Below are 17,107 nucleotides of genomic sequence, written 5' to 3'. Positions count from 1 at the left end.
TCTTCCTTCCACGCAAACAGATGGAGCGGCATCGCTGAGCAGTAAAACACAGCGATGGCCCGGAGAATGGCGAGCGCAAGGAGCGCCGGGCAGGATCCTTCTGATGGCACAGGTGCGATCGGCAAACTCAGCCCCTTGTGCCCCTGCCCTCCCGACCCCCAGGGGAAATGCTCTCCAGCCTCGAGCTGCTGAGAGACAACACCCAGTGGGACAGAAGGGACAGAAGAACAAACGTGTGATTTGACACTAGGGTCCGGAAAAGGTTTCCGTTTAGATTAGCAAATGCCTCCATTGTTCTCGGTTACGTCCTAGGATCGGTTTTAGGCAGTGACTTTCTACCGCTTGTCGGATTTTCTTGTGCAATGGTAAGAAAATAGGCAGGTCTGATACTGGTTTCGCTTTTTTTCTACTTCATGTTCCATGAGCTGCTTTTATCCAAGCAATTGTTTTAAAGTTCTACTGTAGGCGTTTCTGGTTCACTTTTTTTTTTTTTTTTCCTCTAAATCGGCAGTAAATATAGCTGAGTAAAATTACCTTGGTTTTCTTCCTTCTTAAATGTTTTTATTGATAATCCTATTTGAATATGCAGAACACGTGGGTATGTCCTGTAATATATCCTAGCTTTTCTTGTTGACAGGGTACTCAGAAAATATTTTTCCCTTCGAGTCCCACTGAAACATTCTCCGTGCAATCTCCGTTAAGGTCTGTGTTTACAAATAAGCCACCATCAGCTGAGATATTTGCCTGTGTACCTTTTCCTGTAATTCAGAGCTTGCGTTCTGTGGTTTTTATGATAAACCTATCAAACTTGCGAAACCGTTTTGTAAGTCTTAACCGTTGAAGGCAGCAAGAAGTGGTTTTAAAGGCTGTTCTTGAGCAGACAAAGGGAAAAAGTGTGAATTTGCTGCTGAACTTGTCCTTTTTCATTTGACTTGCCTTGAATTATTTAGGAAGAGAGAGAACTAGAAAAAAGAGAGAAATAGAATTGGTTCTTGAGCCCTCCTAAAATGCTCCCTGTGATTCCGTGTGGAGCCAAAGTGAAGGGTGATGGAACAGAGCCCCTGTGCTTTAGAAGGAAATCAATTTCAACCTGATCTCCACCCTGAGTCTCCCTAATTTCTGTTTTTAAAATGCAAACTAAGTTTAGGAAGTGTTGGGAGTTAGTATTTTGGGGGAGAAATGGTAGTTGCACAAACCGTTCCATTTCCCAGAGGCTCTGGGAAGGATTCATTTTGTAAGCGCTGTAACTGCCATCGGTTGGTGGTTCGGGGTTGGAATGTGCACTTGCCCTCCTATAAAGCACTCGTTCATTTGCATTTCAGTGCCAGGAGTCTGGAGAAACTGGAGAAGAGCCCAAGAGACATTTTTCATCCTGAGATACAAAAGGTAGGAAGTGACTTTTTTTGGTTTGGTTCTTTTTCTTTATGATTTCCTGGAAATAGAAGTAATTAAGTATAGATCCTACTGGTTTGTTTCTTCCAGTAGCTAATAAGAATAATAATCTAATACTACTTAAACTGTCTCTTTATCCATTGAACTGGCCATTTTAAATCCAAACTTCTAAACACCAATAAAAGCATCATCCTTGTAGAATCTTTAATAGGAGGGGGCTAAAGATGCTGTTTTTGTTGACAGGATGTATTGGTTCTTGAAGGGCAAGAGGTGAGTACAAGCCTAACTACTTCTTGCTCACAGACCCGTCCGGTGAATACGGCTTTGTATTTGGATGGGCTTTTGATGACTTCTAAATCAATTGCTCGTTACAGTAAAAAGAAGTCATGTTTTTTTGAACCTGACAGCAAAAATAACTTGAAGCACCAACTTAATAATAATTGATCACCCGTCTAAGTTAATGATTTTATGCTATACTATCAAAGTTTAAAGGTAAATTATTGTGTAGTAGGAGATGGTATAAAATGTATGTTCTAATGTGTAGGATGTATGCAAAGATTAGAGGAACCAAATTTTTATGTCTTCTGTTTGACTGTTCACCAAATAATATTTGGTTTTATTTTCCAGGGATCGGTGAATTTTAAATTTGGAGTCCTCTATGCTAAGGATGGTCAGCTTACAGGTGATGAAATGTTCAGTCATGGTGAGGTTTTCACCTTCTCCTTAATTGTTTTGCTCATCTGAAAAAAAAAAAAAAAGGCAAGTTAAAAAAAAAAAAGTTATGTTTATTATTTGTTACCCCGTTCTGTCCGTTTCCTCAGTATTTGCTGGAGCTCTGCTTACCCAAGCTTTGGGTAAAACAAGCTTTGGGTTCCTTCTGTCCCACTGGGTGTTGCCCAGTTTGGTTGCATCTGGTGAAATTCACCCTGAGCCCTTACAGAACCAGCTCAAACCAGGTGAGAGCCATTCGCAGCTCTCTCAGGACACCCGGAGGAGGATGGGTGACGTTTCTGAGCATCTGGCAAGTGCACTTCTATCAAAACTCGGCCTGTGCAATTTCTGGGGAAAACCCTTCTGTATCCTGAAGGGTTCCTCAAAGTCTGTTGAGGATCCAGTTAGCAGTTGCTCACCTGGATGGTTCCAGCTCCTCAAGCTAACACTTGTACTCTTGCCCTGTAGTTTAGATCTATTGTAGTTTTGTTATTTTGCAAGATTTTACGTCTTTGGACAGTAACGTGCATTTCACTCTTTGGAACCTCTCGGATCGTGCTTTGGTGCAGCACCACCTAATGGGACACTTGGCTGCTGTGCTGAAGGGCTTGGTTACTGGAATTGTAAATCCCGGAGAGTTTGTAAGTCTTCTGTCCCCAGGGAGGTGTCACGCTTTGTTCACCGTTGCTCTGTTTGTCGGGTGCTGCTTCTCGTCGGAGGTATTAACTTCAAACTGCCCTGTTCTTTTTTGAACTTTTTTTCCTGGTTCTCTCCGTAGGGCAGGGAAGGACTCTCGTATCCCGGTCGTCAGACTCAGCGCTGCCCGAGAAGATACAGAGACTGTAAAAATCATAAGAAGCAACTAGGACTGCAGAGGAAACAAACTGGAGAGAACAAAAGGTGACATTGTTCTCCTTAGCCTGGATTAGAAACATCCACTGCGCTTTGATGCCGGTGGCTGCCAGGGGCTCGTTAGGTCTCTTGAGGCAGGTGTAGGTGTTCACTTGTAGGTTCTATTTTTTGGCAAAGGACCACGAGAGAAGTTTATTTATAGATCCAAATAAACATTCATCTTATCTGAACATAACCTGTCATCCCCTTTCTGACATTAAGGACTCCTGTATAAATACTTGGGGGGGTTTTCTTTGTCATTTCTGAATGGTTCCATTTTGCCGGCTACTTGAACAAATCTGAGGGGGTTTAATTGCATACTGCTTCCTTGAAATTCTGTTGGTCTCTGCTTGGAACCCTTCTTGTACTGCTTAATGAAAGACTTCTGATGGTGTTTTCTTGCCTGTTTGTGGTTAAGGTCGTGCTCTGATGCATTTACGGAAGCCATGGCAGGAGAGAGTCAGCTGCTGGAGAAGAGGAGACAGTACTATCCCTGTGCAGCATGGAACTGTGCTACTGCTGTGTCATCAGCTGTGTCTGCACTGAAAGTAGCCACCTTCACTTGTAGGTAGCTCCTTGGTGCTTTAGGACACGCTGAGGGATTTATTCCTTTTGGGATCCACGATGAGAATTCCCAAGAGAGGTAGTAGTAATAAGGTCTGAGATTGGAAAAAAGCCTGTGTCCTTGGAATGTTGTTGTTGTCGTCCAAAGTTAATTTTTCCTTCTTTCTTAGCCAGTAGTCAGCTTTTTGCTTTATTTTTTGTGGTATCAGTATTTGATTGTTTAAAAAATTGCTTCAAAAGAACTGCAGTGGCTGGCCACCAGGACCTTGTTCAGATTTGCCTATTTGCTTGTAGCTAAAACCTTTCCATATTGTTTATCATTCTATTGAAGAAACTGCTGCCCAGTCAACTAAGAACTGAACATCTATCTGTCTAGGACATGGGGAGAGGATTTAGGTCATGTCTTTGTTTCCAGAAAAAAGTTCCAGTGTAGTTTCTAACTAGAGGAAAAGGGGGGGGGGGGGGGTGAAGACTCGGGGCTCTGATGCCCCTGGGGGCACCCCGAGGTGCCCAGGAGAGGGAGCCCCACTGCGGTGCAGGAGCAGGTATGTTATCACGTACTAGAGAGCAAATTATAAATAGAAATATGAAAATTATAAGTATAAAAATATTTTTTAGATCGTTAAAGAAAGCGTTTTTTTTTACTTGTCAATAGGCAGGGTTTTGATGATAAAAATGATAAATACAAAGAATATGAAGGTAGAAATCTAAGTCTAGAAAGATATCATAAATACATACAGAGAAAGTTTAAAACTAGAAGAAAAAATCAGTTGCAGCAGTAGATACGATACATAATATAGATAATACTTTAAATACATGTCTAGAATTTTATAGATATTATAGATCATTATTAATAGATTGCATCAAAAGAAACGATAAATATAAATGTGAGTATAATTACACAAAGTATAAAAATATTTCGATACCGTTTAAAAGAAGGTGTTTTCGTGTATTTATTTGGTTAGAGATGGGGTTTTTGTTTGGATTAATAGACGTATTCTAGAAATATAAATCTAACTGTAGAGAGATCCAATCGATAGAGGAGGATATTTCTAAAACCACAACCGAACGCCGCCGCCTTCGGGGGAATCGCACGAGCTCGGCCGAAGCAAGGCGAGAGCGGCCGACCCTGACGGCCTCGAGCGAACCGAGGCGAGGCTTCCGAGGCTGCCTGAAGCGAAGCGAGCCGAGCTCAGGCGAAGCGAGCCTGCTGCTCTCGTGCGCGCTGCTTAGCGCCAGTGCGCTCCCAGCCTACTGAGCTCCTGCCCGAGCCCGCGCTCCCGGTCGTGTCCGCGCCGTGGCCGGGCCGCCCGCGGGACGCGGCAGCGGGAGAGCCCCGAGCCGGGCGAGCTGAACGGGAGGCGGCGGCGCTTGCCCGCCCGCCGTCGGGGAGCCGAGGCGAGGCGAGCGGAGCCGAGGCGCGCCGAAGGCACAGAGCGGCTGGGAGTTGGGCCGAAGCGAGGCGAGCTCGGCCGAAGAGGCGAATGCAGGCGCCAAGAGCCGACTGGAGCCGAGCGTCTCCGGAGCGAGCCGAGCTCCGCCGAGCGCCGCAGCATCCCGGGCAGGGCGAGGCGCCGGGCCGGGCTCGGGGTGCAGCCGGGGCTCTGGGAGGCTTCCCCGCCTGTCCCTCTCTCTAGCCCTCCTTCCTTCTCCCCGTCTTCGCCTTCTCTCGCTCCCTTTCCCCCATTCCCTCTCCCCCCGCAAAGCCGGCTCCTTCCTGTCCTGTCCCTAGCCCGCTACTCCCTTCTGTTCCCCCTCTCTCCTTCCTGTGCCCAGCCTCCGTGTACCCTCGTCCCGGGCTTTCCCTTCCCGTGCCGCTTTCCTGCACAGCCCGAGCTCCCTCGCCGCCCTTTGTCGTGCCCTGCTCTCGCTCCTCTCTTCCCGTGCCCCCTTTCCTTCTTTGCCCCGCAGCCGCGGGGCTCGGGCTGCCGGAGAATAAAGCCCCGAGGGCCGGAGCCCGGCGCCCCTGGGCCCTTGCGGGAGTCCCCGCGCGGGGCCGGAGGCTCTCGGCGGATCCCCCCGTGCCGCTCAAGCAGCGCGGCCGACAGCGCCGGAGCTGCGGCTTTGCCGGCATCGCGCTGAGAGCGGCCCCCGCTCCGTGCCGGGCCGTCCCCGCCGTCTGTGCCGCTCCCTCTCTCGCTGCCCCTGGCCCGTGACAGCGAGGCTGGGCAGGAACCTCAAGCCTTCTGGGGGCTGCCCCCCCTTTCTTGTTGCAGCAGAATCCCTTGCTGGGGCTATGCACGTGTGGGAAGGGCTTGGGGGAAGCGCTGCGCTGCTGTCCGGGGCAGTCGGATTCGTTCGGAGCCTTCTTTGGGGGTCAGGGAAAGGCGGGGTGAAGACTCGGGGCTCTGATGCCTTTGGGGGCAGCCCAAGGTGCCCAGGAGAGGGAGCCCCACGGCGGTGCAGGAGCAGGTGGGGGGCGGGCGAGGGGCGGGGGTCACGCTGGGTGCCGTCCCCCAGAGGGACCCAAAGCTGCCACCAAATGCACAGGGAGGGGTGAGTGGGTGTAGGATGCTAAAACCTGGCAAGGCATTCGGTTTTCTAGGTATTGCTAAAGAATAGGAATTGGTCTCTAAACTCAGCTGGGGAGAAACCCTCTCTATGCACTCATTTGTTTACAGGAATGTAGAAGGTTCCGACTGGAGATGGGTAGTAGTTCTGAAGATATTGCCGTGAGGTTTTGATCTAGGAACGGACCGAGCTGTGCCCTGGAACCCTCAGAACAGCTGCAGGGGCTGAAGGCGATAGAAAGGGCTCTCTGGCACCTTTTGCCTCCGTTCTCTGCCAGCGCCCAAAGCGTGTCGCAGTCCCGGAAGAGGCGCTTGTCATCCCGAGAGCCAAAAGGAAGACGTGTCAAATCCCAGCAGCTCTGCCTTGTGTTTCGTGTGGGTTTTTTACTTCGTATTGATGTCATTCCAGAGAGCAAGGAAAGAAGAAATGGGACCGGCTCCCACTATTACTGTGTGAAGGCTTTCTTGAAAGGCTGCTGTATTTCTATTGTCTTTTTCCACTCCAAGCTTGACTTTTGCCCTCGTTTTTCGAGCTCTGCTGCATTGGGTGTCCCAAGGAGGGCGGGGTTCCTCAGCAGGGCTCTTAGGAGGCGGCGCTGATTCTGCTTTTTCTGAAGGCGTCTCAAAGCGTGCTACCAGAATGACAGTTTTGTGCACTGGAAAGCTTTCCCTCAGTGCCATCAGCGCACGTCCGTGTCTGAATTGTGGAAGCAGACGGACTAAGAACAGCCAGCACCCGGAGCAGATTTCTGTTGGCTCAGTGTCTGTGAGAAGCGGGCTGTGTGCTGGACGGGGAGAGGCGCTGTTGGAGAGTGGCATCAGCGCCAGGTGTGAGCTGTGAGGATGATGGGGGGCTCGGAGCAGCCCCAGGTGTGAGCTGTGAGGATGATGAGGGGCCGGCTCCTGCCGGGCGGGGGGGGGGGGGGGTGCGAGGCTGTTTTAGGGGGAGGCTTCGCTTCAGCTGCCTTTTGCATGGAGCTGCTGAGTAGAGGGGTTCATGGGGGGCTCCCGGGGCTGTCTCATGGAAGGACTGCGAGAGCTTCTCGCAGCGTCTGGGCGAACACCTGGATACGCGCTTGGATCCGCGGAGCATCGCTTCAAGGAGGTGCCGAGGGACGAATCTTTGTGCCGGGAAGCAGCAGCCGAACGGGTGAGCGCGTGTGGATTTGGAGCGGGGACTTTGGTCCTTTCCCTTTTCAATTGGATCTTGGCAGTCCCCCCTCCCCGGTTCCCCAGGAACAAAAAGGGAGCTTGTGAAGACAAAAGAAATGAAGGAGAGGCAAGCAGCTACTCTCCTAATATTGTCTGTGTTGGAACTGGGGGGGATCCGCTTTCGCTTGCGGTTCCAAGGATGTCGATTGAAGGAAAAGCTGCCTTTTCCCGGCTGTTAGGGGTATCCCAGGGGTGCCAGGGAATCCCTGCGTTCCATTTGAACGGGAATGGGCAAAGTATTGTTGTCATCGGATGGCTTTGATTTGAAGGTAGCCAGCCCATTTTCGTCATCCTAAGGTTTAAATGGAGGGGACAGCGCTGGTGTCCCTCCTTTGCAAGGGTTTGAATGGAGGTCAAAATCCCCCTTTGCACATGGCTTGAAGGATTTCATTGGAGGAAAGCCCCTTCTTTTCTGCTCTCCTAGGGGATGAACTTGAAGGGGAGAAGCCATTTCTTTGCCCTTGTTGAAGCGAGGTGAGCGCCGCCCGCGGCGTCAGTTTCGGGGTTGAGTTGCGGGAAGCCGCAGCTCTGGCGGCGTTTGCAGGGCTGCAGTCGGGCTGTGCCGCTGCATTTGCGGGCGCTTCTTGTGGCCGCGGCCCGGGCCGGAGCGTTGCCGCTCGGGAGCGCTGCCGGCCCGGGCCGGGCGGGTGCCGAGGCGCGGGGGGAATTTGGCGCGGCAGCGGCGGAGCCGCTTTGCCGGTGCGAGCCGCCGTGCGGAGCCGAGGGCAGCTGGCGCCGGGCCGGCCAAGGGCGGCAGAGGCGGCGCGGGCGCTGCTGCGCCGGCCCGGCCGGTGCCGGCCGCTCTGTCCGCTCCGGGCGCGGGGCTCGGGCGCCGCCGGGGCCCCCCGGGCAGGGGGAGCGGGCGGGGGCGGGGGGGTCTCCGGGGCGGCGCCGCCCCTGCGCGCCGGAGCAGCCGCCGGAGGAGCCGCTTTGCCGCCGGGAGCCGCGCTCCGTCCGGGGCCGGCAGCGCGGGGTTGGGCTGCCGCAAGTTCTTGGGTGTCGCGGTTCGGAGGTGGCTTTGTAGGGATCGATCGCACGGGTTTGTTCTGGTCGCAGCGGGTGTGCGCTAAGGGCTATGGCGTTCTTCCTGACCGGTACGGTTCTCGGTTCGGGTGGTGACGATAAAGGTTTGGTTTGAATCGAGTTCTGTAGTCGGATATTTTTTTTTGCCGGGCTATTCTGCTTTTAAAGGCGTGCAATGGTTTCTACGGGTCGTTGCGTGAAGCAGCGGCTCGGATTTTAACTCTGTCGCCGTGGCTTTTATTAGCGTGGGCGTGTAGCGTTTGTTTCGGTGGGTTCGAGGTGGCGTCGTGTCGTTAATAGCAGCGGGGTTTTTAAAATCTCTCTAATTGCGTTTGTGTTTCTCGTCTTCCAGGGCTTTTATTTCTTTGGTTTGCTTGATTGTAGTGTACGTTTTATTGTGACGGATCCTTTGGGAGATCTTGTCAATGGTTACGTTTCTCTTTCGGCTTTGTGTTTATTTCTGGGTGGTATTTTTATTTTGATCGAATGAGGCTCTATGCGTTTATTCTTCAGTTGGGAATAATTTTTTTGAGGTAAATTAAAGTTGCTTTGGTTTGGGGGACTTTTGTTTTACAAATGTATTTTCTTTTGGTTTTTTTTTTTGTTCTTTTTTTCTTTTTTTTCTTTTCGTTTCTTGTTGTCCTTTGACGTATTTGGTGGTTATTGATCAGTTTTATTTTTGGGAACGTGGGTATTTATATGGTGGGTCTTTTTAAGTAGGGTTTTTTTGGTTTTTTTTTTTTGGGCAGTTATTTTCTTATTTTTTAGTGGTTGAGATTTTTTGGTTTTTTTCTATTTCGTTCATTAGTTCGCTTTCTAAAGTTCTTTTGACAGAGTATTGCTTATTCTTTGAGTTAGTGTAGATGTAGAACTTCGGTTAGTTTTTAAAATAACGTTTAGGGTCAGTGGCACTGATTGGAGTTGAGCGAGTTGGTTTGGGTTTTTTTAGAGGTTTTTGTGATTTGCTGCGTGTGTTTCTCCAGGGTTTTCTTTTCGTTTGGTTCCATTTTTCTGATGTGATGAGAACTGTTAGTGAAAAGAGTGTTGTGTGTTTTTTTCGCTGGCAGTCGTTTGGCTGGTGGAGGTATCTTGATGGTTTTGGAAGACATTGGTGGGAATTCGATGCTGTTTGTTTTGTCATTGCATTTAGGAATTGGATTTTAAATGTAAAATTCTAAGGATAGCTATCTTTAAACAAAACGAGTAGATGTGTAGAAATGGGAATCAACTTTTATTTTGATCTATTCGATCTCTATTTAAAATTTAACAGGTAACTTAAGTCATGATCTATTCCAATAAGATATTGTATTTTTCAAAGAGCATTGCGTATGTTGATAGATATATCAATAGAGATGCTAAATATAAACACAGCTCAAAGGAAATTTTAAATCTAGAAATGTGTTGCGAATCTATGCAGATATATATATATAGATCAAATTATTAAAGGATTGTAAATGTAAAGTGACATAAATCCATACAACACGTAATACAAGCGATACCGTATATATCTTATGATGGTATATTATAGGAAACAGCTATAAATCTAGTACATCGCTATGATATAATATGTAAAACATTATAGATATGGTAACTGTAAATACAACAACATTATTAAAAGTAGTTTAAAAGAAAGGATGGTTTTGTTTTTTACTTGGCAAAAGCAGGGGTTTTATTATAAAAACTACAAATACAAATGATAGAAAGGTAGAAATCTACTTGTAAAAAGATCTCATGAATACATCAAGATGGATATAAAAATTGAAAATATTAGAAAAAAGAAGTTGTAGCAGTAGATTTGGTACATGATAAAAATAATGATTTATCTATATGATGTGAATAATAGATATGTGCTATGTAATGATGAATGGAATGCATCAGTATAAACGGTGACTATAAAAGTGAATATAATTATGCAAGCTCTAAATATAAAACTATTTCAATAGAGTTGAAAAGAAGGGTTTTTTGGTATTTGTTTGGTTAGAGATGGGATTTTTTTTGGAAGAATAAAAGTATGATAGAAATCTAAATGGAAGTCTAGACATATACAATCAATATATAATGACATTGCTAGAACCACAAAGTATGAATAAATACAGATAATAGGAATAGGCATAATAGATGGTATAAAGGACGTAACACATCACTGTCCGGTCTAAATATGCGTGTGAATAGAACTAGAAAAACTAGAACTATCAAATTTATTTCAAGAAGGCATGAAAGAAAGGGGGCTTATTTGGTTCTTGTTTGGTAAGAGGCAGGTTTTTGGCATTTATTTTTCGAGGAGTTTTTGGGGGGGATGGCCCCTGTTCTTTTTTGCCGCCTTGGCCGCCCGCAGGCCCAAGGCGCGCGGCGCCCCCGGCTGGGGTGGGCGGCAGTGCTGCCGCCTTGTGGGCAGGGCGCGGTACTGCAGCCCGGCGCCGCCGCCAGGCAGCCCTCTTGGGCGTGGCGCGTGGCGGAGTTTGTTTGACCTTCTGAAAATGGCGGCGAAAAGGGCGGGAAAGCGGAGGACCCTGGTGTGTCTATGCGGACTGCCTGCACGGAACACCGACGCCGGCGCAGCCCCGGCGGGATTTTTGTGGCGTTTTAGGTGTACCCGACACGGGCTGTGGGGTCAGCGGCGCCGCGGGCGGGCGTATTTTGGCGTGTTTCTGACCGGCATGTGAGTAACCGCCTCTCTCGCCCGAGGGGGGGGTCCTCTCTCGGCCGCCATGTTGGGAGTGGCGCGTCACCACTGTCGCGGGAGTTTGTTTGACCTTCTGAAAATGGCGGCCAAAAGGGCGGGAAAGCGGAGGACCCCGGTGTGTCTATGCGGACTGCCTGCACGGAACACCGACGCCGGCGCGGCCCCGGCGGGATTTTCTCTTGCGTTTCAGGTGTACCCGACACGGGCTGTGTGGTCAGCGGCGCCGCGGGCGGGCGTATTTTGGCGTGTTTCTGACCGGCATGTGAGTAACCGCCTCTCTCGCCAGAGGGGTCCTCTCTCGGCCGCCATGTTGGGTGTGGCGCGTCACCAATGTCGCGGGAGTTTGTTTGACCTTCTGAAAATGGCGGCCAAAAGGGCGGGGATATCGCGGACCCGGGAGTCTGCCGCCCTGTGGCCAGAGCGCGGTACTGCAGCCCCCCGAGCCAGCGCCCTGCCCCTCGCCGCTGGCTGCCGGGGGCGGGGCAAGGGCGCGGCTGCCGAGCGAGGCGGGAGCGAGGGGCAGGCGGGAGCGAGGGGCGGGCGGGGCGGGAGCGAGGGGCGGGCGGGGCGGGAGCGAGCGGCGGGCGGGGCGGGAGCGAGCGGCGGGCGGGGCGGGCTCGGTAAATGGCCGGGAGGGGTGAAAGACGTTCAGGAGTGCAAAAGGGACACGATGGCTGAGAAGAATGGCCGGTGGGGGGGGGGGCGGCCCGGCGGGGCCGCTTTCGGCGGGCGGCGGAGGCGCGGTCGCAGCGCTCCTCGGGCCGGGGGCAGCGAGCGGGGGCGGGCGAACGCCGTCGGAACGGGAACGGGGCTGCACCCCCCCCCGAGCCCGCGCACGCGCCTCTCCAGGCGGCGGAAGCGACGGCGGGCCGGAAAATCCCGGCGGGGCGGCGGCGCTGCCCGCCCTTTCTGCCGCCAGCTTTGCAAGGTAAGACCGCCCGCCACGTCCCCCCCCGCCCCGTCCCGCCGCCCTCCGGTGTCTGTAAACAGACGGACTCCCTCTGGCTTCCCACTTCTCCGTGCTGGAGAGTGGGAGAAAGGTCCGTGCTGCTTGCCGTGTCCTCAGTGGGCAGAGAGCTCTGACCTTGCCTTGCATGGGCTGCTGAGGATTGGATCCTTGGGGATGTGCTTGGATGCATTTAGTGACCTTTACAGATTTCTTTCCCCGCTTTTTTCAGTTCCCAGAATCATGGAAGAATTCAGGTTGCAAGGGGCTCTAAAGATCACCTCATTCCAAGGCTGCTGCCGCCGTGGGCAGGGACGTGCTTCCATCGAGCAGCTTGCTCAGAGCCTCATCGCAGAGCACCGACGGGCATTGAACACTTGCAGCGATGGGGCAGCCCCAGGACCTCAGAGCAACCTGTGCCCTGTGCCAGCCAGGTGCCAGAGGAGGAAGGAAGCCCTTCCCACCTGGAGCAGAGGCTGCGTAGCCTTGTGTCACCGAGCGTGTGAGACAGAAAGGCCCTTCCTTTCTGGAGGGGTAACAACACTCAAAGCTCTTTCTCGGGACAAGCCGAGCAATGGAAGGCCAAAGGAGCCTTCAGTTCTTCCAGCAGCTTTGGGAACAACTTGAAGGAGGAGCAGAGCTGGCCTGGTGCCTGCCGGCTCTGCAGGCAGTGGGCATGGCGAAGCTGCAGCTGCATCTGTCTTCTTGGCTGAGGCTTTATAAATGAGGCGCTTTTCTGTAGTTCCTTTTCAGGCATGACATGCAAGTTGCCCCTAGAAGTCCAAAGGCAGCTGTTTTCTTAGCAGAAGGAAGTCAGGAGGAGGCAAAGCCAGCAGCTAAGTCTGGATAAAAAACTTGGCTAACCTCTTTTCCCCCCCTCCTCCAAACAGGCAAGTGTGAAGCACTCAGCAGAGATCTGCCCGGGAGGAAAAGCAGAGCCAATCTCTGAGAAGAAGGGACGTGCGAGCTCTGGCGAGGACGGCTGCTCCCCCTGGCCTTGGTGTGGGACCTCCTGAGCTGCCATTCCTGTGGTGGGAGTGTTCCTCCTCTCCTCCGGCCAAGCCAGAGACCGCCTAGGGAAGGAGCAGGTAAGGTTGAAGTACCGAGGTCTCCCAGGTAAGAAGTGACACGGCCAAAGGAAATGGCCTCAACTTGCAGCAGGGAAGGCTTAGATTGGATTGGAGGGAAAATTTTTTCACTGAAAGGGTGCTCAGGCATAGGAGCCCAGGGAAGTCCCCATGCCTGGAGACATGTCAAGGATGTCAAGATGTGGTGTTTAGGGACCTGATTTGGGGGGGCAGCAGCTGGGCTCGATGTCCTTAGAAGGCTTTTCCAACCGCAAGGATGCTACGGATCCTATGGTTCTGGAAAGCCTTGACCCCTCTGGCTCTAGCACAGCACCTGGATGCTGACAAAATGAGGCTGGTCCTAGAGCCTGGAGGTCCCTGTGCCACAGGGAGAGGACAAGCCGGTGTCACCTGCAGGGAGGGTCTCGTCCCCAGAGAGCCGTCAGTGACTCCGTCCCTGCCCGGGGCTCTGGGTGCGCCCTCGGGGGGCGGGGGACGACACCTGCCCTCGGGTGTCCCTCTGGGCACCTGGGAAGGGAACCAGGTCCATCCGTGCGGCAGCTGCAGGGCTTGCAGGCTTTGGGGCTTTGCAGCTGTGTGCCTTGTCACAAGGTGGCAGGGACGTGACACTGCCTGGCAACGCTGCTGGCCTCGGATCCTTGCTGCTCTCATCCTTATCCCATATGGATTTAGCAGCAATCTTCTGTCTTTGCTTTCAAACTGTCCTTGGGAGAGTTCCAAGAGAGGGTCATTAGTTATTTCAAAGCCTACATCTTTTACCTCTTGGCACTGAAGAGAAAAGACACAAACCTGCTTTGCATCCTTCTGCCTGGAAGTCATTGTGACACGGGGAAGGGAGGAAGGGGCTGGCCGGGGTCAGCCTCTGCTGAGCCTCAGCTCTTGCTGCTCCTGCTCACAGGGTAAAGCCAAAAGCTGTCGTGATCAAAAACGCAGGCCGCCCTTCTGACCTGAGTCACAGGGGCCGTTTCTTCTGAATGAATCAAGGTGGGAAATCATTCTTGGAGCTTCAGAAGAAAAAAAACCCCAGAACCGTAGGTATGTTTGTAAGAGTGGGTATGTACGTACATTTCCTTCGATGAAGAAGAAAATCTTAGAAATATCATGTCACGTCTGGCTTCCTAGAGAAGATCCTGAACTCTGGGCTTCTGAAAGCAAATGGCTGTGCATTTATAGGAGCGTTTCCCTTCTTTTTATGTGCCTCCCCCAGTCATCTTCTACCCTTGCCCACGGCAAGGAGAGTGCGGTGATTTGGCTGCTCCGCTCTGCCGAGGTTGTTGCAGGCTGTGTAGCAGGGAGCGAGGCCTTTTGTGGCTGCTCATCAGACGTTTTCCTACAGCCTTCTCCCTGCAATGGTAAAATGAGACTTGTGTTAGCGAGCAGTCAAGTAGAGCAGGTAACATTAGAAAAGAATTGTTTCTGAGCTGCTGTTCACTAGCACGTGTTTCCCCTTTCCGGCAGAGCGCGCATCATTGCGGGCTTGGGATCGATTGAAATGCGCTAAGGAAACCAGCTCTGGGGAGGGAGGGAGGGAGGGAGGGAAATGCTCTCTTAACATGTGCCAATTCTTCTGTCAAACCCATCAGGGCAGGACAGCGTTCAGACTGAAAGTGTAAGAAGATGTGGAGGGAGACAGAGAATCTGACAGGAGCACCGGACTCACAAGTGCACGAATTTTGCTTTTGGCTTGGATTCAAACGCAGAAGTTGTAAGGAATTTGGGAAGGAGAAGGGACATTTCAGAAGGAGAAGAAGAAAAAGAAGTTGTTGTTGTTGTTACAGCCCTGGCAAAATCTTTGGTTCTAGCTAATAAAGGAAGCTAGTTGAAATTAAAAAAAAGAAAAAAACGTGGGTTTTTTTTTTTCCTTCGCTGTTGTATTCGTTGGTGGTTCGTTATCTGGTGTGTTGTTTTATTTCTTGGTCTTATTACCTCTGTGTAAATAGTTTTTTTGAGTGAAGCTAACTTTCTGGACGGGTTGGTTTGTATTTGAGGTAGGATAAATTTCAAGAGGTTTCTTTCCTAGACTTCTGATAGGTATTCCTGGGATTTTGGTTTTGTTTACTGTGTGTATCAACAGAGAGATTTGGTAGGGCCAGCTGGGCTGCTGGAGTTTTGGGTGTTAATTTATGAGATGGCTTTTGTTCAATGCAGTTTTGAATTGGTGAAAGGGTTTTTAATGTAGTGGTTTTAAGGCGGTCTTTAAGAATTGTTTGTATCGTTTCACGTTGTTTGTAGTTGGTGTACGATCAGGGATATGGTGGAACTTCTTGAACGTTCTGGTTTTAGCGTTCCTAAGTTCCGATTTCTTTCTGCTTTGCTGTTTTGTTTCTGGTTTTCTTTTGGGGGACAGGGGCGTTTGTTGACGGTGGGTTTCTAGAGGCAATGTGTCTTTCAATTTGGGTAGTGATATTTTTTAGTATTTTAATAGTTTCGATTTTTTTTATTTTCATGCTTTTAATGAGTTGTTTTAAAATTTGGAAGATAACCTTTCTAGATGATTGGTTATTATTTGTGAGTTAGCCTCAAGGTAGAGCTTTGGGGGCTTTTTTTAGTAATGTTTAGGGTCAGTTGTAGGGTTTTGAGTTTAGTGAGTTGGTTGGATTTAATTTTTCACGGGTGTTTGTTTTGACTAGCAGTTCTGTCATTTTCCATGTGTATCTGAGTTTTTTGGGGTTTTGAGCCATTGGTTGAGGAGGAAGTTTATGATGAGAATGTACGGAGCTTTTGGGCTAGTTATAGTGGGATTTCAAATGTCTTGACAGTTCGGTTGATTTGAGTTTTTCTTAGGGTTAAATGTTGTGGGGTCTTTGTTCTGTTAGTCCTAGAAATAGGTTTGGTTTGGATACGCTGCGATGGGATGAGCGTGGGCTGCGTACCGGTGCTGCCGAAGGTGCGGTATTTGTGTGGTTCTGATGCGTTGGGTTAATGAATTGATACGGTCTAATATATAGATTAATTAAAGTAGAAATAAATATCAATATAAAACCAAATATAAAATGATAGTGGTAAACATAAATATAGAAAACAAATAGATAAACACATAAAACTATACTATATAGTATATTATTGTAACAGATGCTAATCTATAGAAACGATAGCCTATTATATATGTATACAAAGATATCTAAAGATCGGTTGTAAATATAAAAATATTTAGATAGAGTTAAAAGGAATTGGGGATTCTTTGGGATTTTTTTATTAGGTTATAGGCTGGGGGTTTTTTTCTAGATAGAAATAATATAAAAATAAAAATCCAGATCTCCAAATATATAACGCGTATACCGATCTCTCTAAATATTGAATATAAAGAAATAGAAGTAAAAGAATATCTAGGATATAAAAATACTATATATCTATTATTCTATTAAAAGGTATTCTCTCTAGTATGTATAATACCTACAAATGTAATAAATAAAAATTATAAAAGTAAATGTGAAGAGAATGATGAAAAATGAGATGATTTTTAGAGTTTTAAATATGGTTTAGATAAAGGGGTGTCTTTGGTTTTTGTTTGGTTAGAGGCAGGGGTTTTATTTGAAATAATAGAAGTATTATAGAAATGTGAATCTTAAGATAGAAATCTATCATAAGTCTAGAAAGAGAAATGACGAAACTATGGATAGAAATTGAAATCTAAATCTATGTCAGTAATATGAAGAGTTGTAGTATAGAATAGAAATGACCTTATGTGGCAGTATAAATGAGAAATGGGAATAGAAATAGAAGAAGATGTAAATATAGTTGGAAAGAAAGGGAATTTTTTGGCTTTTGTTTGAGTAGAGGCAGGGGTTTTATTTGAAATAATACAAGTGTTCCAGAAGTGAAAATCTGAAGGCAGAAATAGATAATCAATGAATCAAAATACGTATAAAAATATAGAAATAAGTCCTCGGAATAGATGGAATATAGAATATCAATTGATTTATAAATTGACATTGATAAAGAGAAATGGATCAGTAAGCAATACACATTATAAATAGAAATGTGACTATCAATAGGAAAACCTAGGGGTAAAATCTATTCAAATATTGTCTAAAAGAAAGGGTTGGGGTTTTTTGGGCTCTTCTTGGGTTAGAGGCAGGGTTTTTAT

General features: G+C 48.8%; 2 long non-coding RNA genes across 4 annotated transcripts in view; both read left to right on the top strand.

Moving 5' to 3' along the window:
* Positions 1-3,190, top strand: part of LOC139602467 (uncharacterized) — a 3,563-nt gene extending 373 nt beyond the window's left edge. The window contains exons 1-4 of the long non-coding RNA XR_011683228.1: positions 1-112; positions 638-702; positions 1,323-1,386; positions 2,020-3,190. The exon at positions 1-112 is cut by the window's left edge and continues 373 nt beyond it. This is a non-coding gene — a long non-coding RNA (uncharacterized lncRNA). The remainder of the gene's footprint in view (positions 113-637; positions 703-1,322; positions 1,387-2,019) is intronic.
* Positions 3,191-7,024: 3,834 nt separating this feature from the next.
* LOC139602582 (uncharacterized) lies at positions 7,025-16,448 on the top strand. 3 transcript variants are annotated; one of them, XR_011683311.1, is made up of 3 exons: positions 7,025-7,218; positions 12,165-14,055; positions 14,604-16,448. It is a non-coding gene; the product is annotated as an uncharacterized lncRNA (long non-coding RNA). The 3 variants fall into 3 exon arrangements; XR_011683312.1 differs by lacking the exon at positions 7,025-7,218 and adding an exon at positions 11,723-11,914; XR_011683310.1 differs by lacking the exon at positions 7,025-7,218 and having other exon boundaries at positions 12,007-14,055.
* Positions 16,449-17,107: the final 659 nt, after the last annotated feature.

This window comes from Agelaius tricolor, unplaced genomic scaffold (genome assembly GCF_023055355.1).
Source record: "Agelaius tricolor isolate 1412-34295 unplaced genomic scaffold, bAgeTri1.0.p SCAF_34, whole genome shotgun sequence".
In the NCBI taxonomy this organism is placed as follows: Eukaryota; Metazoa; Chordata; class Aves; order Passeriformes; family Icteridae; genus Agelaius; species Agelaius tricolor.
Note: the sequence above shows the minus strand (reverse complement) of the source record. Positions and strands in the feature narration are given on the sequence as shown.